At 28.9% G+C, this 25,225-nt stretch overlaps 1 long non-coding RNA gene across 1 annotated transcript in view; it reads right to left on the reverse strand.

Annotated features, from left to right (window-relative positions):
* Nucleotides 1–11,360: 11,360 nt before the first annotated feature.
* The window catches only part of LOC139426073 (uncharacterized), a 112,509-nt gene continuing 98,644 nt past the window's right edge, over nucleotides 11,361–25,225 (reverse strand). Inside the window, exon 3 of the long non-coding RNA XR_015435755.1 lies at nucleotides 11,361–11,527. This is a non-coding gene — a long non-coding RNA (uncharacterized LOC139426073). The remainder of the gene's footprint in view (nucleotides 11,528–25,225) is intronic.

Genomic DNA, 25,225 nt, shown 5'->3' on the forward strand with positions numbered 1-25,225 from the left:
AACTCCAGAAGAGCAATATTAACGGAGAACAATTAGAAATGCTACAGAACGAGCACGACGTTCTAATGAAACAACTGCTGAACAACATCAACGGAGATTGGCCAGGAATGCTGCCGATAGGCTTCGGCGCTCAAGAGAACGTAGTGAGCATCATATGGCTAATCGGGTGAATTCTCAAACTGAAGTCACTCTCTTGGAACACGATTGCGGTAGTATGACAGAGGTTTGCAATATTTATCAGACATGCTAAACTCACTTAGACGCCACATTGCCTCTGGAGCGCTAACATATCGTCCATCTAAAAAATTTAAAACTTCATCATGGTTTATATTGAAATGTACAGGTTTAGAATTTTCTACAGTGAAAAGTTTTCGGAACTTCAGTGTTCAAAAAAGTATACAAAAGCTAGACGTTAAGAACGTATCCAATGAGCGAGTAAAGCGAGCATCGGAACTGCGAAAGCAGTTTCGGGGGTTGGCGAGAAACCAGCGAGCAGGGGGCGAAGCCTCCTAGTTTCTTATAATTCTTTTGATTGATGAAAATGGTACTTTGGCATTACCTGCCTGCAAAATCTCTGTTCCCTTCTTAGCTAATGTATCAGCCTATTCGCTATCATTTATTCCTACATGAGATGGAATCCACTGCAGAACAACAGTCCTCCCCTCAGAAGCTAGGAGATTAATACGATTGAGACATTGTTGTTGTGGACTGGACGATATAAAATTCAATCTTTCTTCGGACAGTTTCTTTTTACGCCGTACAATATTTCCCAAACACTCTGGAAATTAGTTTAAATGAACTTTCTGAAACTATGGGTGGCAGTTCAAAGAAAGCATTGCTCCGTGCATAACGTGCTTTATTAAACTGTAAATATATTAAAGCAATGGTTGTCAATCTTTCTTATTCGAGAATATTTAATTTTTTCAAAACGATAAAAAGTGGAAAAGGCTAATGACATTCCGCTCTTATAATTCATTTTCCTAACTTAAGTATAAACTATTATTATGCATATCTTTGTACTAATCTTTAATAGTATCAATAGCAATTTTTTAAGCTGAAATTGGTAGAATTGATAATAAAAGAAAAAATCTACTAAATTTATCGTCAATGGTGCATTTAGGCTCCCTTGATAAGTAAAAAATTAAATGTCTGAGCATATTTCAAATAAGAAATCTTCAATTTGTGTAATAAATGATTCAACTTTTTTCCAAAAAAAGAAGAGGTTACCTCCTAGCCAAGTAACCTTTAATTGATTTGAGAAGGAAATGCATTTATATTATATCGAGAACGAACAATATAGTAAGCTGGCAAGAAGAAAAGTAGAGCCATTAATGTGTCATGTTCTATTAGCTTTGATCACCTTGATTTTTGTTTTCAGATTGATGTTATTTTTTTTCCTCTTTTTTTTTTTAACATTTAATCAAAAATAAAGAAGATTTTGTGCGCTGTAAACCTAAAACCATTATTTACTTACAGTTTTATTCTTAAATTTTTTTTTTAATTTATCGATTTTTAAAAAAAAATAAAGATTGTTTGATATCATAAACATGGAACATGTAAGAATTAAAATATAAAAACCTAAACAGCAAATAAATTCGGTTCATATTTTATGATCACGACACTTATTTTATCGCGTTTAATGTCTGTACCGTCAGAATCTTGCATTCGAAATATCGACCTTTTTCCGATTAGCTAGAGCAATGTTTCCCAAAGTGTGGTACGCGTGTACCCCAGGGGTACGGGAACAGTTTAGGGTTCGTGTTCCTATGCGAAATATTCAGCAAACGGAAATTTCAAAAAATTTTATTTAAAAACAAAGCTAGCTATGAAAATTTGCAATTAGGGGAGAGTCGGGTATCCCCGCTCACTTAAGGAGTATTGCTTATATTTCTGTATAATATTGAGTAATAATCAATATTTTTGTATGTTTCGATTGTTTGACCATATAATTAAATAATGCAAAGAGAATAAACCAAAAAAAGAATAGTTTAACTTAAAAAAATAGAAATTTAAAAAAACATGTTTTTCAGCTCTTTTCAAAATGCGTCGGGTAGCCCCGCCCAGTTACAAAAATTATGTTTTTTGGCTGTTTTTTCAGGAGTAAATGAAAGTGACCAATGTATTGACAATAGATAAACCTCATTTATCATTTTTATCCAAAAATTATTTTATTTATTACATATTTATGCACTTTTAGTGAATTCTATCATTTAATAACAATAATTTAATAACAACAATATTTGTTGTTAAAAATGCATATAACATTCAAATTTGAAGCAATAAAATAATAATCTTTGCAACCGTACATTTATCAACGAAATAAAATTGGGCGGTGATACCTGACATTCATGTGAGCGGGGCTACCCGAAATTCAATTTTTTTGTAAATTTGTAATTACTCGAACAATATTTAAAAAATAAACTTCTTTCTTCGTGCAAATTAAACCTAAGACTACATACTTTAATGCTGTATGTATAGAAAAAATTATTTTATAAGTATTAAAATGAAGTTTAAACGAAACATTCAACCAATTTTTCTTAACTTCATGAATACTGTATTCAACATATTTTCAAAACTATTGTTTACCATGTTAACAGCTGCATAAATACTTGAAACTTTGAAAATAATCTCTTTTTAATATAACAATTAATGTCCGATGGCACATTGACTTGAGAAAATATTCTATACATATGAAATTGACGTTGGGCGGGGGTACCCGCTGGGCGGAGCTACCCGACTCTCCCCTACGTATTTTTCTATTGGTCATTTTTTGCAGAGTTAACAGTTAATAATTAGTAATGTCAACAGCCAGTTGTGATTTTTAACTTTTGTGCAATTTTTTATAATAAAAAATACATTCATTTTTTTATTAGTGGTACACAGCATTACGAAAAATTTAGAAAGGGTACACAAAAGTCATAAGTTTGGGAAACACTAAGCTAGAGCAATCAATTATTAACTGGAACTTTATGTTGTATAATAATACCAGTTTCAATTGTTTTCCCTGCTACAAGAAAAATTTACATGAATATTTTCACCAAAGGAAATTTATCATATTTGAAATTCTGATTTCTTAAGAGCAATAAAATTTTATCAGAAGTTCCGTTCTGGGTAATATCGAAAGTGTCAATTGTTTTTAGACCACTACAAGCAGAATTTATGGTCATATTATCCCCAAATAAAGAATTAGATGCACAAATTAAAAAGAGCAAAGTTATAAAATAACGAAAGTTTTTGAGAACTACTTTTTTAAAAAGCGTATTAAAAAGGAGAAAATAATTCTGTTTTTGTAATAATGCTTCTAATCACTTTTGAAATAAACTTCGAAACAAAACCGAAAAAATTTGATTCATGACTTTTGAATTATTAAAGCTAAACATAAAAAAAAACACCAATTTCAGCAGAAATATGCAAATTTTTATGTAATCCTCTTAAGTCCCTTTTCCTCTTCTGTAAAAACTATCTATCTCACGGAAACTATTATAGACGTCTAAACGCATGAACAAGACGCACATTGTTCGCTATTTTTACCGTACAAAAGGAATTTGAGTTATGATTTAAGAATTCTATGCTCTTTGGCGACTTCGTGAAAGGTAAATTATAAATTAAGACATTGTGTATTTAAAGATTTGCTTTCTTACTTTTTGTGATCAAAGACGGTGGTTCAGAGATGAAGAAAGGAAATACTTTTCTCAAGCTTATTTATACTCGGTTATATAATAGAAATCTCAGGGATTAATAAGGTTCTTCAGTGTAGCATGGTAGCGTTTCTTCTTTATAAAGGCTTATTAAATTTAAGGAAGAAAAATGTTTGACATTCTTATGTACGCGAAAACAAAATGGAATCTACTTTTTTTTACTGTAGGAACATTTAAAACACATTGGAAAAATATTTGTAAAAAAAACAGAAAAAAATATGTATCTTATCTTCTTATTAGAGTTGAAACCTAACGCTTGCGAAATCTCTCTGCAAAATTTAATAACGTAATGTAAAAGCTTTATTTAAACTTCATATTCTATACTTTTCTGAATCACATAACTTCAAACATTAAAATATACGAAAAGTATACAGAAACACATAATGTTATAACATTTAATTTTGCAAAAGAAGCTTTTTGATAATAATTTTTATCAAAAAACTAAAAGTTACAATGAAAAATAATTATTTATAAACTAAAAAAATATAAAATAAAGAATGCTTACGATAAAAAAATGATTCTAAAAATTCCTTTTGTTAAAATAAAAAAAAATTCATTTTTTTAAAGTCTAAAAGTTGTCTTAATCAGACGTAGAAAATCATTCTGTAGAAAAATATCATGAAATTAGAAAACAAATTATTAACAAGTACATTTTCTATTTTAAAAATCATAACACTTACCTACTTTATAAATCCGGAGAATTCTAAAAGGAAATGCTCTTCGTTTAAAAATTTTAACCTCAAATAATATATATATAAATTATCTCTTTATTGATTTAAGATGACATACCACACAATAAAATTTTATAATTGTAAGATTTCGATATGAATTTCAATATGTAACTCAAAAACAGAATAGCTGAATCCGAATTGAAAGCAATCATTGGAAATTAAAAAAATACTTACCAAGAAAACGATAAAAATTAATTAATAATGAGCACAAATGTTATTATTTCAAGTAATTCTGATGATTCTTTACACTGTTAGAAATTTCTCAGAAAAAATGGCTAAATAACCATTTATTGAATGGTTATTTTGCCATATTTAATAAAAACGGTAAAATAACAATAAATAAAATGGTAATCAAACTGTTAACTGTGAGAAAAACTGTTTATTAACTGCTTTCACCTGATACGGTTAAACAACCAGAATTTTATCGCACTAACTAGAACCACCTAATGAAGCTACTTAGTTCTTTGCAATTGCCTACACATCATAGCCGCGGCTTATCTGTTAATCTCATGACCGGCAAAACTGGAGTTCGAGTCCTAGTGTTGACGCCACAATATTTCCCCCTTTCCCTTCAACATTTGAAGAGTTCCCAGTGTTCGGCTCTCTCCAATACCCATTATATTACGAAAGGCGGAGATCCTATGTCTGGTTAAATAATAAACTTTTTTTTACGATTTTGAAAAGTGCTAGTTGTAAATGGTTGAAAAACCGTATAGTTTTGTATTTATGGTTTTATAACCACACTTTTTGAAAATGGTTTCAAAACCATAAAGGAAAAAAATGTTCTTTACCGTAAACTTTACAGTTAATCAGATGGACAGACAGCTGCCAGTTATTTTACCATAATTTCAGAATGAAAATTTTAACAGCTCCTAGTTTTCTTGTTTTCCGAATTATATAGATACAGAAATATATACTATTCTATAAATGAGAAGAATATTCTATAACTGTTACAGCTCTGCGCGTTCTGAAATCACATTTAATCATTGGAATGAAATAAGCAATATGGACTTCAATAACCTCACTTTAATTTATAATAAATTAGAGGCAAAAAATGCATTTTACCGTAATACATACCTCTGTAACAGTTAGCTATCACGAAATCGGAAGTTATCGGTTGTAAGTTTGTTGATATTAGAAAGGAAAAAAAATGTTCAGAAATTGTTCTTCAAATGTTGGGCGTGTCCTGTTTCAAAATCATTTAAAAATGCTTTGGGTCAAGTTCTTTTCACTTTTCCTTAGAGAAATTTTGCTTCTTATTTGATGCTGAAAAAAAAACCCGTCCTACTCTACCAATGATTCTGTTAGAACTAAATGAGAACTTTATAAAATATCCACCGCGCTTGAGGCGTTCAAGCGTTTCATGCGTTGTGATCGCGAATATTATTTATTTGGAATCAATCAATCAATTATCTTGACTAAATTTGTAACTAGGTAATAACTCAATTAAAAAATATAGCTATGTCCTAGAAAGAAAAATTAATGGAGAAAAGGTACGATTTCTTTTATGAAAACGGTGAAAAATCGTCATACTATAATTGAATTTAATGAGCCTTAATTAATTTTGGCAATATGTAAAATTGAAATAAAAATAAACTGAATTTACTAAATAGAAAACTTAAAGTAGAAATGGTATTAATTCGTTTAAAACATTCTATATACTATGTACGCCAATAATGCTTGATTAACTTACCTATTCATCGTAATGGGTGGAAGAAAGTAAGCAATCAATATATCAATATTGAGCAACACTATGAAGTTCTGCACAAAACTGAAAAACATATAGCACAATTAATAGAGCTAAAATAATTCCGATCTTTAAATTTATTATTATATTTTATCCTTCCCAGTAGTTTTACATTATTTTATCAAGCAATACACGTTTTTCACAGATCGTCTCATCAAAATAAAGATTAACTGTATTTAAAATAATTTGGAATGATGCTGTTGCTCGAGACCAACTTATGATTTTACCACTATCCCGCTATTTTAACCGTTACTTACCCATTTAAAGGGATCGTACAACACTTTTTTTTACAGTACCTAAATAAAAGCCTTCCAATATTGATGCCGTTTTAATAGGAAACACACATAGAAATAAAATTTGTTATAACTATATTTGTATCTAGTATCGATTGAAACTGTACCAATCACCATAATACCAGTAGTGCCTATTGCTAAAATTAATTAACATTCGTTAGCTTCAATATTTGGCTGGCGATTTTTTACATTTCTTATAAGCGAATTAGCGCCATTTCTCAAATAATTTTACTTTAAGGTGCTTAGAGTGTATATATATATATATATATATATATATATATATATATATATATATATATATATATATATATATATATATATATATATATATATATATATATATATATATATATATATATATATGGGTCATTCTCACAAAAACAGTCATTTTCATGTCCCCAGTATATTTAATGTTTGTTTTACAGCTTACGAAGAAAAAAAATTCAGAGAAAGTGTCCTTCAGAATGCAAGCTAGCAAAAGAATAAAAATAAAATTATCAATTTTTATTTTTTATTTATTTTAGGTAATTGAAATATACCAATATGTCATTCCCTCACTTGTCCCCACTGCTGATTTAAAAAAAGAAGAAAATTGTTTCTGAAATAAAAATTTGTTTTTACAAATTCGAGTTTTTTATTTCAGAATACTGAAATATAGAGTTCAGGAAATCAATTTTAAATTTAATTTCTGATAAAAATATTAACACAGCACTATTTTAAACTTTGTCCCCAGTGTTTCGCGTCATTCCCTCACAACAATGTTCTTATCACCTGCAATCTTCTCAGAATAAAAATATTTTAATAAAAACTTCAGAAATTAACAACTGGCATCATAGAACAAAATTGCAGTATGTTTCCATCTTCAACTTAAAGAAGCTTTGCTGTGGAATAAATTTGAATGAATCAAACCAGGTAAAATTTTTTACATTCGTCATTCCCTCATGTAATTTTTTAGAGTAAAATAACATACAACTTCATCGAGAAAGTGGATAATTATATGTTGCTTTCTTGTATGAATATAATTGTATGCGATTGACTTCAGAAATTAATTAGGCCTAACTGTTATTTTTAAATTTTATTGAATTCGTCATTCCCTCACTAGTGTATAAAGTGAGGGAATGACGCAGAAGTGAGGGAATGATTCAAGATGAGTATATTATAAAATTTTTTTTTGTTCAATCGTGCCAGCCAATTTTATTTCCCAAACCTGTAAAAACTATTAAATATATAAGACAAAATTATAATAAATATTAGATATACTTAGTATGTTATACATGTATTATACTTAGTATTGTTATACATGTACTTAGTATGTAAACATGTATTAAAATAAAATATCATTCCCTCACTATTAGTGTCCTTCCCTCACTTTTTAAATAGTGAAAATAATTAATTTACTTATTAATTAATTTGAAAAATAAATTAAAAAATTAATAAATTAATTTATTAAATTAATTAATTTATTTATTTATTTAATTAATTAATTAATTTAATTAATTTATTTATTTAATTAATTTATTTATTAAATTAACTAATTATTAATTATTATAAATTAATTAATTATAAATTAATTATTTAAAAAATTAATTAATTTAAATATTAAGTATAATTTATAGGATATATACTTTCTTTATAATGCCATTACATATTTCTATTAATATAAAAAGTTTCAGAGCTTTTTATTCACTTTACTTTTTTGGGATTTTATGAACTGAAAAATGACAGTTTTCGTGAGAATGACCCATATATATATATATATATATATATATATATATTATATCACACTCGACGTTTATATATAACATCTGAGATGTAAAATGTAAACCATTTCCTCTTATGCGGGCACACGTGTCTTGACTTTTACCTAACCATTATGAATCTCGAGAAAACTGTTCTCGAGATTCATAGTAGCTTATCTCGAATCTCGAGAGACGGGTGGTAAGAGAGAAAATTGATAAATAAAAGAAATTTAAAATTTAGAATTTTAATTAAAAGAAGATGTTTAGCTTGTTCAAGTAAAAATTGAAATGTGAGAAATATCTCTCAGAAGATAAAAAAAGAAAGAAAACTGTATCTAAACTCAGATAATATTGGGGTCATAGTTTATCCTAAAATCAATATTTTCTTCCATTGGAAAAACATTTACTTTAGCGGCGAATAGTAATAACGCTATGCATTTCTTTCTTTTAAATTTGTTTTACCCAGGATCAAGTTGTTATGTTTTCCAGCCTCCATATAAGTAGCTTTTAAATTAATAAATTCATTTCAACGACCTTTTCTTTAAAGTCGCGAAACAAGTAGCAATGGAAATTCTAAAAATATCACCTACCTAGAAGCATGAATTTTTTTTCTAAAAATATTTTAGTATTAATTAATATAATATGAAAGAAATTTAACTAGTTTGACTTAATTAGGTATAAATGTTCTGAGAGTACATATTTTAACTCCTTACCGCCAACATAAGTTTTTTAAGTGACACATTTTACTGTTTTGTTTTAGGTCTTTTTCGTTTCAAATTTCTCTTTAATTTTTGATCGGAGGTAAAATGGCTATACTTTTTGCTTGCACAGTTAAAGAAACAGTTTTTAAGACAACACTTTACGAAATAATCCCAAAGCTTCAGAATAATATTGGAATATTCTGTCAGGTCAGAAACAAATGATGGGTTAATAAATGTTTTAATAAATGATGGGTTCTATTTGGTGATAAAAGGGCGCTAGAAATTCAGCTTCATATGAATTCTGATAGAAATAGAATACAACTAAACTTTAATAGTTTTTATAAATGATGGGTTCTATTTGGTGATAAAATGGCACTAGAAATTCAGTTTTATATGAATTCTGATAGAAATAGAATACAATTAAACTTTCATAGTTTTAATAAATGATGGTGACAAAAGGGCGCTAGAAATTCACCTTTATATGAATTCTGATAGAAATAGAGTACACTTAAACTTTGATAGTTTTTATAAATGATGGGTTCCATTTGGTGATAAAAGGACGCTAGAAATTCAGCTTCAAATGAATTCTGATAGAAATAGAGTACAATTAAACTTTTATAATTTTTATAAATGATGGGTACTATAAAAGGGAGCTAGAAATTCAGCTTTATATGAATTCTGGTAGAAATAGAGTACAATTAAACTTTTATAGTTTTTATAAATGATGGGTTCTGTTTGGTGATAAAAGGGCGCTAGAAATTCAACTTCATATGAATTCTGATTGAAATAGAATACAATTAAACTTTCATAGTCTTCATAAATGATGGTGGTAAAAGGGCGCTAGAAATTCAGCTTCATATGAATTCTGAAAGACATAGAATACAATTAAACTTTCATAGTTTTCATAAATGATGGTGATAAAAGGGCGCTAGAAATTCAGCTTCATATGAATTCTGATAGAAATAGAATACAATGAAACTTTCATAGCTTTAATAAATGATGGTGATAAAAAGGCGCTAGAAATTCAGCTTCATATGAATTCTGATAGAAATAGAATACAATTAAACTTTCATAGTTTTAATAAATGATGGTGATAAAAGGGCGCTAGAAATTAAGCTTCTTATGAATTCTGATAGAATTAGAATACAATTAAACTTTCATAGTTTTAATAAATGATGGTGATAAAAGGGCGCTAGAAATTCAGCTTCATATGAATTCTGATAGAAATAGAATACAATTAAACTTTCATAGTTTTAATAAATGATGGTGATAAAAGGGCGCTAGAAATTCAGCTTCATATGAATTCTGATAGAAATAGAATACAATTAAACTTTCATAGCTTTAATAAATGATGGCGATAAATGGGCGCTAGAAATTCAGCTTCGTATGAATTCTGATAGAAATAGAATACAGTTAAACTTTCATAGTTTTAATAAATGATGGTGATAAAAGGGCGGTAGAAATTCAGCTTCATATGAATTTTGATAGAAATAGAATACAATGAAACTTTCATAGTTTTAATAAATGATGGTGATAAAAGGGCGCTAGAAATTCAGCTTCATATTAATTCTGATAGAAATTGATGACAATTAAACTTTCATAGTTTTAATAAATAATGGTGATAAAAGGGCGCTAGAAATTCAGCTTCATATGAATTCTGATAGAAATAGAGTACAATTAAACTTTTATAGTTTTTATAAATGATGGGTACTATAAAAGGGAGCTAGAAATTCAGCTTCATATGAATTCTGGTAGAAATAGAGTACAATTAAACTTTTATAGTTTTTATAAATGATGGGTTCTGTTTGGTGATAACAGGGCGCTAGAAATTCAACTTCATATGAATTCTGATTGAAATAGAATACAATTAAACTTTCATAGTCTTCATTAATGATGGTGGTAAAATGGAGCTAGAAATTCAGCTTCTTATGAATTCTGATAGAAATAGAATACAATTAAACTTTAATAGTTTTTATAAATGATGGGTTCTATTTGGTGATAAAATGGCATTAGAAATTCAGTTTTATATGAATTCTGATAGAAATGGAATACAATTAAACTTTCATAGTCTTCATTAATGATGGTGGTAAAAGGGAGCTAGAAATTCAGCTTCTTATGAATTTTGATAGAAGTAGAATACAATTAAACTTTCATAGTTTTTATAAACTATGGGTTCTATTTGGTGATAAAAGGGTATAGAAATTCAGCTTCTTACGAATGCTGATGGAAATCGAAAACAATTAATCTTACACAGTTTTTTTGTACAGCAATGAGATTCCGTTCGGTAGTATAACTTATCATAATCTAGCAATCCAAAATTGAATGTACCGCAAACTCATTTTAGGAATAAAATGACAGTAAATTGCTTTTCCAATGGTTAGAAAATAATTTCAGTTAGTATTATAATCTAGAAGAGAGCTCCAGTTAAAATTTATGTACCTAGTTGGAGAACGGTGGAAATTTGGTTTGCCGATGCATTAATTTGTCAATGATACGTCAATAAATTCTGTTTGTACTGATTAGAAAGCAATTAAAACTTGCCTTGCCATCAGACCATCAGACACAGATCTTCAATGGAGATTTAAGTGCTATTACATTTCGGAAAGTGGTGCGAATTTCTACAAAAATAAGTTCATATAAATGCAGTGCAAATAGTAGGACGACATTTATTAATCGTTACGTATAATTCAAAATTGAGACAGTTTTTCGCACTACGCTATAGTTTCGTAATTTTTTATTATGTATAATAAGAAATAATTATATAATAAGAAAAGTATTAAGTTTGTTTAATTTTATTTTTAATTTATGAAATATGAACTCAGCAGAACTATTTATAGACTTGTAAAATTTCTTTTCTAACTGTGATTTTAATATTTATTCTTTTAATTCTTTTGTTTCTGAAATTATATGTTTTGTCTCTATTACCTTCAGGGAAAATAACAGCTTATCTATTAGTCAAAATTCTCATTTCGTCTTTCATATTATTATATTACTTTTTTTCTAAATTCTTTGAAACTTTTTGCAGTCGGTTTTTTTATAAGGTTAAAAATTTTAAATATAGTTGGATATAATTAAAATAATGTTATTTTTTCATGGATGCCTTAAAATTAAGGCATGTGCTCAATAACAATCAATAAATAGTGAATGGTAGCTTTGTCTCATTCAATAACAAAATAGATGAGTTGAGAATTCTTATTCAAATTCTAAATATTATATATAACAAATTTATTTTTACTTTTGTACTAAAATTTCATAAATGAAATTCATAAATGAAATTCATAAATAATAAAGAAACTATGATTTCAAATAGCAATGAAATCATCTTATTAAAACGTAGACATTTTAAATTTATTAATTTGAAAAATATTTAATATGTTACGCTAGTTTACTTTTAATTCTGGCAACATAACTTTCCACTATTTAAATGCTAATAAAATTTATTTTTATCGCTTACTAACCAAAAAAATATTTAAGTTAAAAACGAATATTAAGTTGAAAATATTAAATTACCCTTTTTTCTAAAATGTCTTACAAGATTTTCCCGATATATTTATTAGAGTAGTTTACGTACTATCATTTATTATAAAAACAAGCAATATCTATTTTCTGGAAATCGGCAGTAATAATCGACGTCCATATCTGTTGTGTTAATTTTTGATAAGAAAGTGGAGAAAAAGAATTGTTCATATCTAAAGTTTCAGGAGATTAAATTTCAGAATGTAGGAAAATGTGCATTTAAATTACACTATCTTAAGATTAATGTTTCTGAACTCTCTCTAGAAAAATAATTCATCCACACCTTAAATTTTTTAAGGTTAAGAAATTATCCTGACATCTGTGTAATGTCTCTTGGGATGGCCTGTTCTGTATGAATATCCCCGTTCGCGTGTGAGAGCTCCCTTTAAATATTTCAAGACACAGTGTTTATGTCCTTCTTTTAATAGTAGTCATGTGATGGAGCTGTTTATGAATTCAGTTCAGTGGTATATCACCATAGAAGTAGCATGGACGATTATTTTTCTGGGGAATGGTACTGAGGTTTTAGTGGCACAAGATCCACGGGGAATAACATACACTTATATATTATTTTATTTTGTAACCGTCGTTGAACTGCCGACCCAAATTTTGGTGTTACGATTACTAATTTTCAACTCCGTAGCCTTGCAATTTTGAACCCAATAAAGAAGAAAAGCAACTCTTGGATCAAGTATTGGGAGATATTTGCCCTCGTGAAGGTCTTTTTGATGGAACTAACCCGCATTTGCGTTACATGAAGAGAAAATCACGAAAACCTCCCATGGTTAGCCTAATGGCAAAAGGACTCTAACTCATGATTCGCTTACCCCTGTGGATATATTACGTTGGTCGGTGCAAGTTGGGTAGGAAAGCAACTGCAGAGTTTAAATTTGACATAATTAAAGGGCCACATTTGTTTATAACGCAGAGATTTTTTTTTCTTCAAAATTCCGATTCGTTCAAATTTTTCAATTTTAAGTACTTTTTTGCTACTTTTCTCTCACTTATTGCTTTTGCTTTATGTTATATTTTACTTTGCTTCGAAAAATCTTCAAGACTTAGAAAATTGAAGTTAAGAAGATATGTAAAAAAGAGCACAAGGAGTTCTAGGGGAAAAAAGAACTTACGATTCGGCTGTTAGAGCTAGAATTATTAACTGTTAAACTTGTAGTAAAAAAAACATGTTCGTCGATATACTGTTCAATGACATGCAACTACGGAGTTGAAGTTTAATAAGCTAATTGGAATATTTGGTATTAAAATTTTAACGATAGTTTCTGGGGAATTCCGATGCTCCAAAGTAATTGAAAATTTAAGTGCCTTTTGTGATTTTTTTTGTTTTTTTTTTGTTTTAAATATTAAGTATTTATTTAATGTTGTAGAAAATTTAATTTTTCAATCACGAGATCCTTATTTTGTTCCAATTGATCTGAATAAAAAAACATAATTAGATAAAACTTGAGAGAGAAAGAGAGAGATTACGTGTTGTCAGATATAAATCTTTATCAAATTATATTAAAACTAGCTGAATACCCGTTCTCCGCAAGGGGTGAATGAAAAAAAATAAATAAAGAATCAATAAATCAGCATTAAGAAACACTACAAAATAACTGAAACTGAAAGGCATATACCGATACAACTAAAGAGCTTGATGGACGAACCAGTTAAGTGACATTTTTAGGAAAATTAATGAATCAGAGAAAATAACAAAGTGAGTGGTGACATGTTTATGATATGTTTAATGTAATACAAGTACGTTTGATCTTAACCTTCTTTAATCTTGACGTAACTAATCCACATTAGTATATAGTATGCTAGCATAATTTTTGTTTAAAATTAGACAGGGTAAATAAAATAAAGCAAATAGTTATTAGTCCCATCTTCTAATAAATTCGTAATAAAATAGTTTGGATACAACTTTTTTTTTCGTCTTGAAAATGTCATTTACCTGGTTCTTCCACTAAATTTTTAAATTAATATAGCTAAAATAATCTGATATTATTTGTAACCTTTTTTGGTGGCTGAACGTTATTTAAGTAAGCAAAACTTGTTTTTTGTACTTTTTCCCATTAGAATAAAGATAAAATGTATTTACATAAAATGTATATTAAATACATAAAATGTATTTACGTAAAATATACGTGGCATGGTGTTACTGATTGCGGTCACCTCATGATACTCAAAATTTACATCTATCAAACAATTTTCTCTGGTACATTTCCCTTTCGAGGGGTCGTAATTCACATATTTCTCAAGTATCGGTATTAAAACTACTTAGAATCGGAATAGTTTTAATAATCACCAATTATATCAGTATAATATTTTATACTTATATTGGAGTATTTGGTGCTTATTACAAAATCCTTGAACATTTAAGTATTTAAGTTTTGAGCGTAATAATCCCTTTAGTAGATTAGCATTGTAGCAGCGTTTGTATTGTAACGTTGATTAGTAGCAGCCAACTAAAGCTGAATTTTTTTAAAATAGAATTCTTATCAAAATTGAAACAATTACCATTATACCAATAGTATATATTACTGTCTGTAGTAAACCTTAATTAAGCATCATCTGTGAATGGCGATTTTCTATGGTTTTCCTAATCGAATTTCCTATTAACGTTTTCTCCATTAACTTTGCTTTATAGAACATAGCTAATTTTATTTTATTCCAATTAATACGCATTATCCATCCTAATTAAGCTTTAGCGTCAAAAATAATATGGTGATTTTTTACGGTTTCCCAAAAACGCATAAGTATTTTTTCTCCATTATTTTTGCTTTTTAATTTAGAATTTTTTAAAATTAATTTCAATTTAAGCATATTACCAACTGATAACGATAATGCTTTAATAAGTGAAAATGCTCTTAAATAAGAGATTTCCAAGAAAAATTGGTTTTACTTCCTAACTGATTTTCCTTTATTTTTAATAGAAACCGTTGTCCAACTGGTCACTCATGTTTTGTATTGAAAGTTTATTTTTCTAACTACTGTGCAGTGTGTTGCATGGCCTAATAATTTAGTTAAGTATATCAAGAGAAGCAAAACCTGGTCAACAAATGACCTGGTCAAAAAATTTCTTTCGACCTCATCAAGAAAGAACAGTTTTAATTATGAAAACGATAATAATTTGAAATAAGTGCACAGTATCAGTGTAATAAAAAGCTGTCTTGTTTTCATCTCCTTTAACCCCTTCGCGTGACTGTCACAAATACGTGTCAGCATAAAACTGTATCAACCAGGGTAAAAAGATAAAGCTGGTAATCAAAGTAGTTCTTTAGCAGTTTATTTGCGAGCGGAGTTATAGTTATTTGATTTATTTAATTCACCATTACTTTGTTCAAAATAAAACTATTTAGTTATACTTTGAATTAACATTGATTATATGTATGATTAAATTAACAATAATTAAAGTAAAAGCAGAGTAAGTCTGTCAAATGAGAAACGACAACATTTAAGTTACCGTTTTTTATTTAATTACATCCTGATTCTGATTTTGTACGAATGCTTTTCTAAATCACCCGTCCCCAAGGGGTTAAAAGTGTTCTAAAGCTAATTTATCTTTTTATTTTGTTTGACTAGAAGCAGTGTTTTACGCTGGTGATTACCTTGCAAACATTTATGTCTATTGGCGATGAACAGAGTGTCGTAAGAAAACTAAAAATTATTTAAAAAAATGATCCGACAGTTTTTCATTGCATTAAAGCAGATTCAGTTCGGCGCTCCATATGAGACAGAAATTAAAAGCTAATCATTTTGTTCAGTCATTTTTCAACTTTCTTCTGGAATTTATAACTTTTTCTTTTCTAAAACGGTAAAAACCTACGAATTGTTTTCCTTTTTCTAAGCATATAATTTAGCATCATTGTGGAGAAACATTCGTAAACTTTTCTTTATCAATTTTAATGGGCATTTTTTTATTCATTAGTTTATCATTATCATGCACATGCTGACTGAAAATAGATTTGATAAAATTGTTTTTTCATGAAAATAAATGTAATTTTTTAAAGAATGAATGAGACATATAAACAGTTTTATGCATTTAAAACCTTAAATAAATGCGTTTATCCTAAAATGTTAAGTTTTAAGGTATTCGACACGAGGAAAAAAAAGTCCGGTTAAATAGCCGTACTGTATGGTATATGGTGCTGCTTAAACCATGCAATTGCCACATTTTCGCTCATATGGTAATATGGTTTACCGTAAGTTCTGGTTTTCAAAATTATAGTACTTAATACCCCACATTTAGTTAAAAAACACAAAACTGAAAAGTACAGTTAACCGAATAAATGGTTTTCATTCCATACTCTAACGTATCATGATAAAATTAACAAATTTTATTATAATATATCATATTTTATATAATATATTTATTATAATATTTCATTTTATTGTTAATTTTACCAAAATCATTACCAAAAATCATTACCATACATTCTTTCTTAGTGTACGATTACTTTAAAATGTAACAAAAGTGTAATATGATCAATGTTAAGCCTTTTGCTTTAAATTTTAATTTGAATGATTAAAAAAAAAAGAAAACACATTAAAAAAAGAAAAAAATATTAAGAAGTAAAAAATACATGAAAATATTAAATATTCTTAAATAAGGGATGAACAAGTAAGTTATAGGTAAATACAGCTACAAATTCTACTAATTTATTGTCATTAATATCTTATAACAGCAATTATATATATCTTGTTCTATTTCGCAGACTAAAAGACCAAGTTCCTTTAGTTTACGGTTATTTGTGTTTAATGATGATAATTTCGTTATTAACTTAATATTGAGGAAAGTTAAATGCAAGTATTATATACTAATCGATTGCAACTCACATGAAAAGTAGGTCACTTAAATAAAAGAAACTATGGCTCATTATTTGGAACATAGAAGAACTTATCTTTACTTGTAGTAAAAGCTCTGTTTTTGTTGGTATCGTTAAGATTTAGTAAATGATCTAGAAATTCTCTTTTATGATGTCAACAGAAGCTTGTTATTCCCGTGATGAAAAATTATTTTGAGTCAAGCAAGAGATAACATAACAATTTAGAAATATAGAGTCTAACTTTAAATCATTTATTGGTTACTTCATAATAAGAAAAATGAAATAAATTTTTTTCGATGTTAATAAAGTTGGAATTTCTCGCTAAAGTTGGAATTTGTTAATTTCTCGCTATAATAAAAAAATGATAGTGACTGTGATATAAATTTCATCATGTGACTGCTTGGCGAGCCTACCGTTTGATCGAGAAAATATTGTTAAAAATGGTTAAAAATCTGATCATCTTTGTTATCGCCAATAAGTAATATTGACAGCAAAATATTTAAAATAGAGTTGGAAAAATATTTTTAGCCTGAAAAGTTGTGGCTCTTGGCATAAATGAAGAAAAAAGGTATTTTTTAAACTGTTTAACAAATGATTGATTCAGATTTGTTGAACACGCTCTGATGACAACAGGAATGAAGAAGAAAGCAAAGTAATTTGTATTTTGCATCTCTCTTCATGTCCAAAGTCGCAACCACTCGTGCTAAAAACTCATTTTATCTCCTTTTAATGTCTTAACTGAGAGAATCATGTTTCGATATGAAAAATTTAGAGTTGTCATTTAAAAATTACGAAAATTCTGTCGTTGTAAACATAATTGAAGATGCAGGTTAATCGTTTTTACCTATTCTTGGGTAAAAATATTTATAACACAGGAATATTGATTACACACATTTATATTTCATCATATTTTATTTCATAACAGACGTTGAAGAACCGACCCGATTTTGAGTTTACGACTATCAGTGGTCAACACTATAACCTTGTAATTTTGAATTCAACCCAGAAGACTCCTGGATAAAGCATTCGAAAAACATATCTCGCGGAGGGATTTTTGATGAAATTCGTGTTCAGAGGAGAGGAAAACGATTAGCTCGACGGAAAGGGGATTCTAACCCATGATGCGTCTACCAGTTAGGATATTTTACGTCAGCATTTTCGTCGATGCGAGCTAGGTGCTGAATTCATATAAAGCAACCACCGCTGGGATTCGAACCTTAGTCACCTCATTCCGAGAGAAGCACTCCATCCCCTGAGCCACCACGGCTCCACACGTTTACATTTTATTTCATAACCCTCGTTGAGCAGCCGACTTAATTTTGGGTTTACGACTACTGATGTTCGACTCCGTAGCCTTGCAATTTTGATCCCAATCCAGAGGACAAAGGAACTCTTGGATCAGTACCAGAGTTATGGATTTGTTAAAGGAACTTGGAAAACTTTGTGACCCTGTTCTCACCAACACGAGTTCAACGCCCTACCAATCAGGTTATCCCAGTCACACCTTTAAAAAAGCACGGTAAAACTAAAAAAGAATGCGTAGAAATTTTGAGAACTATTAATTTTTAAATTTTATGGATGTAAGTGTTTCGTGAACTAAAATTTCCCATCAATCGTAATTCTTTGTTTTTTTTTTTATATTCAAATAACGCGCAATATTCCTTCTTTTAACAGTAATTGTTTATACAAATTATTCCCATTCATTGTAAGGTCGAAATGTTTCCAAAAAAAGTTTTTTTTAAGCAATGTTATTGTTATAGCTTTTACCATTTTCCATTTGAAACATTATCATTAAAAAATTAATTTAACTAGTGGACTGCGCCCCCTGCTCGCTAACGCTCGCCAACCCCCGAAAATTGCTACGCAATCTTATATGGTTTGCTTCGCAAACCAAGCTCGCTTCGCTCGCTACTAACTTAGTTACATTGCAAATGCACAAAATTCTAAGAATTCATAACAATCATTCAAATCCATATAACAACTTCTTTTTTTTAAAAAAAATTACATGTTTTTAATAAATACTAAGTCATTAAAATAAATTTGAATTCAAATAAATGACATGTAATTCATTAAACCTATTAAAATGTGCTATAGTATAAAATCTTAAAGCGTAACAGCACGACTGAGACTCACTTTTCAATGAATAACTAATAACAATAATAAAACAAATAAATTCGTGATATAAATCAAAAATCGTCAAATAAATTCGTAATATATAAGTTGGTGAAAAAAAAGCGCTTTCGACAAAATACTAAAATCGAGATCTATCGACAAAGACTACTCACTTCTGCCTAGCTTAATAGTATGAGATTGCCGCAGCTGATAAGGTGAATTTCGGAAGAGATCGCATTTGGTGAGAATGCTCTCTCTGGTTATTTCAGTTTCCGTTTTTAAAAGCGCTATATGTTGAGCCACCTCAGCTAGATTTGGCATGTGACATTTTGAGCGGCAATCATTGGTCGATTTTCTAGCGTTGCCATTTGGGGAGTTGTAATGAGGCTTTTTTTTGTCGCCGTGTAAGAGAAATATATATATAGATGGGAGTCATGTCATGATACAGACATTAGTTAAAGCGATATAAAATGTAATGCATGAAAAAAATAAGATGACTGGCTATTAACTTCTACAATTCCTTTCTGCGTAGGAAAGAAGAAAAACAAATTTAATTCTAATTTTCATCACTTGACTGCTCGATTGAAAGGATTCACTATATTCCCAGGAAAATTAAACGAATCTCAGACAGCTGTTTGAAGATCTGGATTATAAGGAGGGATTAGGAAAGTTGATGACAAGTTCAGACTCTAATGACTTTCAAACGAGTCAAGAAAAAACTATTGGGTAACGGTTAAAAATATTTTTTTCTTCTGTCCACTCAAAAAAGTTAACATATATTATGAATGCTACATTGTACAGTGTACACCATAAACGACTCATAATATGAAAAATGTATTAAAGCAAAATGGAATCGGATAAAAAAATGTTTTTTTTTTCCACTCAAATTAATAAACTAGTTTATATTTTTAAACCTAATTTCAAAGTTAGTACTTAGATGGTGTTGTAATCTCTTAAAAATTTAAAACAATGTTTTTGTTGCTTCATGTCAGATCATTCTAAATAAAGTATTTGCACGGACACCCAATGATTTCGTTTTAAGACAGCACTACGTTGCTGTTAAAAGTAATGGTGAATATTTCAAAGACATTTTTTATAGTTTATTTAAGTATCGAATATAAGTACCTAAATACACTGGTGGACAAAATTAAGAGATGGAAGACATTTTCCCAAATATCTCAAAAAATACTGAATATAAATAAATGAAATTTGGTATGGATATAGCTTATTCCGTGATAATAAAGTATGCAAAACAAAAATGAAAATGCCATTCACTGGCAAGACCTATTGCCAATAAATACAATGTAGTCTGAACTTAAGGATAAAAGATGACATTAAAAGTGAGGCTTGTACAGTGTGTGTTGCCTCTAGTATGGTGTATGGTCACCCCTGACAGACAGACAGTATGCACAACGAGTATGCATGCTGTTAATAAGGGAGTTAAGGAGGACTTGTGGAAGACCCTCCCATTCTTCCACCAGAGCAATTTTTAACTCCAGAATGGTTCTGGGGGGAGTTTGGCGCATCGCAATAGCTCTTCCAAGAGCATCCCAAGCATGTTCAATAGGATTCAGGTTAGGGGATTTGGCTGGTCAATCCATTCGCTGAATATCCTTGCTTTCCAGATACTCATCAACCATGAGAGCCCTATCTGGTCGCGCATTGTCGTCCATAAAAATGAACTCAGGGCCAACAGCGCCCCTGAAAAGACTCACATAGGGCTCTAGAACCTCCTGCCTGTATCTCTAGGAATTTACGGAACCATTGTCAAACACATGGAGCGGTGTGCGGATATCTTGCATGCGCGAATGAATGTGCGAAAATGCTTTCCATCTCTTAATTTTGTCCACCAGTGTATTTATATTTCACAACGTATTTTGAAATTTGATAAAAACTGAATTAATTATTTTTCTGTGTGTAAGACCAGAAACCATATATTTTTATTTCATTCTGTTGACTTTAATATAGATTTTTCAAATCATTTGTAATTTCTGTGATAACTAATGGGATTTAATATGGACATCTAGGGATAAAAGCTCGTTGCAGAAACCTGGCCATCCACTTGCACTTTTCTTAATTAAACTTGATTTTTATCAAACAATGAAAAACAAGTATAAAAATAGAAAAAGCAATAAATCAGACTAAAATCATTTTATCGTTTCCTCTTCCACGAATAAAATTAATATCGAATACGTGCAAAAATTAGTATTTAATTAATATTCAAAATTTATAACAGTATCTGAAAAGCTCACAAACATGAGGTAAAAAAATTCGTTAAAGTTTCATTTAGTTAATTATAAGAGATTTGTTTTAAGAATAAAAACATTATTGATGAAGAATTTGATTAAAAATTAAAATAAACTTCTAACTGGTAATTATGAAAAATTTTTTTTTTGAAAAATAAAAGTTGCAAAATACGTGTTTAATAGAATTAAAAATTGCTATCAGTTTGAAAGAAAAAAAAACCTTTTTTAATTGAGTGACAAATTAAGGAAATAAATTTGACTTGCTTTCATAGCATCTATTAATTTACTTGCACTTTAAAATGTACAATCTCTGAACAAAATGTTTTTCGCTTATTATGAGAATTTCTTAAAGAAATGCATGGGAAAAAAAAAGGCTGAAATGTTTTGATATCGAATGTGTAGATAAGAAGTAGAAACTCATTATTTTTTCGTTAATTCTGTAAAGTTAATGAGGAACTCGAGATTTTTAAGCAAGTAAATCCCTTTTAATAGGCTAGTTACATCTTTTTTTGTTTTAATTTGAAGCTAGAAGTTTTAAATTTGTCAAAAAAGATGCTATTTTAGATGAATTAGTTTAACGATTTGTTATTTTCGCAATTCGTGTAATAATGTGACTTAATTAAACTTCGGATTTAAAACTTAAAAAAACTGAACTTTTTCTGGAAAAGTAACTCATTTTTTTAAAAACATGATGGATATATTTTAAAACTTTTTATAAATGTGATATTCAATTTTCCAAATTTTGTGAAATTTTGAACACGAAGAAAGACAGAACTTTGTTTAAAATGGTCTTGTTTTAAGTAAATGTGACATTATAAAATAGTCTGAAAAATAACAAGACAAATAATTAAAAACTCTTTTAATTTGTCAACAGTTATAAGAATGCAGCATTATGAAAATATTTTTATTAATAAATGCATAATTTTAATGGCAAATATAATACATAGTTTGAACATCAAAATATCGCAGAAAAATTCCATAGTTCGCAGCATGTATTAACTAAAGAGAAACTGTTGAGAAACTAAGAGAAATATTGAATAAATCAGTGAATAAATACATTTGCCTGTAGAGGTAAAAGTAAAAGCATTTTTTGGGGTCTAATTTAAAACTAAATGAACGTGAAAAAACAGGAGATATAAAGGAAAACTGCACTAAACATTTCTTCAAAGAAAGAGACTTAGAAATTTACACATAATAAGTCAAACTCATTATTTCAAAAGCACATTTGACATTAAAGCTCCATCTCTAAGAAAATTGTACAATGTGCAAAATAAAAAATGGACCACCCTGAATAACTTTTGATCTAATGATCGTGTCTTCACATTCTGGGACTCAATTTTAATGGTTCGTGGTGGTGACCTCAAATGGGATAATTAATTAGAACAGACGATATTTTAATTTAACGAAAACGCACTTTCTCTGAATAATTTCAGATTTAACGTTAGATTCGAATTTTTGATCCCAAAAATATATAGCATAGCTGCAATCTAGGAAATATAGTCCTTATAATTTGGTCAGGAGAGTATTCCAAAATTTGGACTCCCTAATGTAAATTTTATTTTTTGCAAATTTCGCTCAATCACTAGAACTTTATAAACGGATTTAAAAATTTTCTCACACAATTATAAAATTCGTTTATTCAAAGGTAATTCCATGCAAAAAATAACTTTTAGCAAGTATTTATCATTTCTTATTGTTTTATTTAATAATAATCAAAAAATTTTGAATTGTAAAATACTGAACTTTTGATATCATTTCAAAGAACGAAACGTGTTTTCAGAATTCGATTGGCATCGGAAGCTTAAGAAGTTTTTGATTGTTTTACTTGCAATAAATGCCTGGGGCCGTCAGGTGGTATCGCTGTTCTGCTAACAGCTCTTAAGGGTGCGTGTAGGGGAATTGAATCCCTTTGTAACACTAGATGTCTATTTTTTCTGTCCTTCTCAAACTTGTGCTATCTGTTTCTTCAAATTGAAATGAGTCTTAAAGAAATTTTACGCATTTCCATAGAAGTCTATGTAACTAAATGGATCCAACTGCCCCCATAAGCGATGCATATACTAACAGACACCAAAACTTAATCTATTCAAGCATAGTATTCTTAAAACACTTGAAAGCAATAATTTTGCCCATTTGCTTGGCAAATAAATTAGAAAAATAAATAATAAATCTTCACCTAACTTCTATCTGCAATTTGCACAAACCATTTCTTAAATCAAACCATGTCAGTGTAAACAATCTCTTGCTATTCTATTTGGTAAAAGGAGTAGACAACAAAAAGTTGAAATTACCAAATGAATAGTAAAATCAAAATCAATGACAGTTCTGTAGAACTTTTTAGAAATTTTATTTTTATTCCCCAGAGCATGACACAAAGTTAATGACATTAAGTTTCCCCACAGCATGACATTAAGTTAAATGTACTTTTTAATTTTGAGTTTTTACTAAATATGTGTTAATAAGAACTATAATTTTGAAAACTAGAATTTCCAGTGAAACACTGTTGTATATTTTTGTTTTATTACTCGAAATATAGTTTTTTTTTACCTGGAATATAATTACTATATAAGTACGATAATTTTACCAGAATTCTTTTATCCATGTGTAACAGCAGGTTACAGGGGTTTACTTAATTAATTTGCTTAAACAGTTTCCCCGGTTTGAGATACTGACCATGTCTGTATGATTTTTCCTTAATATGTTTTCTTCTTTCCCCCCTACTCACAGTAAGGCATGCAGCTCATAGTGGCACTGGTGAGCTTACTGTAAAACAGACATGACCTTGAGTGCTGGTACTTTTTAAAGTATTTGTACATTATACATTGTAGAATTTATGCTTGTTTAAATATTTTGTGAATTTTTTGTGCAAATCCCTGAAAAGGTTTTAAATCTTTTTGAATAGGTAATAAGCATCTACTTTATATATAATCCATAAAAATATTTCAGATTATCGCTTTTCAACATTAAAAGAGATACACTGTAACATTTATTCATAAAATGTATGACTTCGATGATTAATAATAATATGTCTTTAGCGATCTGTCAGTTTCGATAATGGAGCTGACATATTCGAATAGGTGAATAATAAGTCACTTAAGTATGAATATGGAAGAGCTCTAGGATCAATAAATACTTCATAATAGCTTGATGAGGGCTGATTTGTATTATGATAGTTAAAGATCCCCGAGGATTTGTCGCAGCTCAGGATGGATACATATGTGTCGAAAGCAAATGTATGTACATATGATGGCTTTTGAAAAAAATTACTTATCCGGAAATGGCGCACTTTAAAATAACTCCGGAGAAATTACATTTAGTCTTTCACAGAAAATTCTTAATTTTTACAAAATTATTCATTATTTTCTTCGAAAGGAACTAAATTCCTTATTATCTATGCCAGTTTTTTTTATACTTTAGTGGTTTTTTTAAACGTTTGTTTCAAGTAAAATGATTTTACGTCAGGTGTTTGAATCTCAGAGGTTTGGGGATTTACGTGACATGCATTGACAAATACTTTCGTGGCATAAAATATTCTTTAGATATTTCAGACATTTTTTCAATCTGAAAAAATAAATAATAGCAAAATAAATAAAATGGTTTTTGCATTTCTCAAAAATGT

Source organism: Parasteatoda tepidariorum, chromosome 7 (assembly GCF_982258835.1).
Source record: "Parasteatoda tepidariorum strain Cologne lab strain chromosome 7, Ptep-v5.0, whole genome shotgun sequence".
Lineage (NCBI taxonomy): Eukaryota > Metazoa > Arthropoda > Arachnida > Araneae > Theridiidae > Parasteatoda > Parasteatoda tepidariorum.